A 962-nucleotide genomic window follows, 5' to 3' on the forward strand; every position below is an offset into this window, starting at 1 on the left:
TCTCCTGTACCCCCAGATCACACCCCTCCTCCACTAGGTGTTCTCCTGTACCCCCAGATCACACCCCTCCCCCAGCAGGAGCTCTCATGTACCCCCAAATCACACACCCCCCCCCACACCAGGTGCTTCCCTGTACTCTCATCAGATCACACCCCTCCCCACACCCTGCACTCTGCATACTGACAGGCGGTCAGCAACCAGAGTAAAAGTCTTCTCTGTACGTCTTACGTCAGTACGCAGTCCCCGCCCATTCACTAAACCCCGCCTCTTCCGCCCCCATTCTGGCAGAAAAACCGTCTCTGTGCGTCTTACGTCACTACGTAATCCCCGCCCCTTATTTAAACAACTCGATACTGGCAGTTACCATGAGGATGTGAGTTGGGAGGAAGTGGAGACATTGCTGGAAGTATCAGCAGAGGAGGTGAGAAGATCTTATTATATAATTACCATATATCAGTTATGACTTTTATCTCTCATATATATGGGCTTCCTTCATTTCTGAACTAACCTCTTCTTTCTGGAGATTCAGGACCGAGTCACATGACCACATCCATGAGGATGGACCAGAACCGGAGTCACATGACCCAGAAGATACTAAACCTGACCCTGGAGATCATCTACCTGCTGACCGGAGAGGTGAGGAGGATTCTGGGAGGTCACATGACCCCTATTAATAAAGACCTGAGAGGAGGATTCTGGGATATCACTCTTCTCTTTTCATCTGTTTATGTACTATGCTAATGTCCCCCCACAGGATTATGAGGTAGTAAAGAAGACGGCTCGCAAACATATAACACGTAAAGACCGTCACCAACCGCCTAAGGGCTTTCCAAGAAGTTTGACCTCAGCCATGTCTCTGCCTCAATCCCTGATAACTGAAAAAAATAACAAGAAGGTTCTAGAAGTCCTCCAGAAGATGATTGGGCTCCTGACGGGAGAGGTGAGCAGGGAATTCTGGGAGA

At 49.3% G+C, this 962-nt stretch overlaps 1 protein-coding gene and 1 long non-coding RNA gene across 4 annotated transcripts in view; one reads left to right on the forward strand and one right to left on the reverse strand.

The window, feature by feature from the left end:
* LOC140339029 (uncharacterized) overlaps positions 1 to 962 on the reverse strand; it is a 150,369-nt gene that overhangs the window by 57,493 nt on the left and 91,914 nt on the right. The gene's annotated exons all lie outside the window — the stretch shown is intronic.
* Positions 313 to 956, forward strand: LOC140339157 (uncharacterized). 2 transcript variants are annotated; one of them, XR_011922375.1, is made up of 3 exons: positions 313 to 421; positions 530 to 636; positions 755 to 956. It is a non-coding gene; the product is annotated as an uncharacterized lncRNA (long non-coding RNA). The 2 variants fall into 2 exon arrangements; XR_011922376.1 differs by having other exon boundaries at positions 328 to 421; positions 524 to 636.

Source organism: Pyxicephalus adspersus, chromosome 10 (assembly GCF_032062135.1).
Source record: "Pyxicephalus adspersus chromosome 10, UCB_Pads_2.0, whole genome shotgun sequence".
NCBI lineage: Eukaryota > Metazoa > Chordata > Amphibia > Anura > Pyxicephalidae > Pyxicephalus > Pyxicephalus adspersus.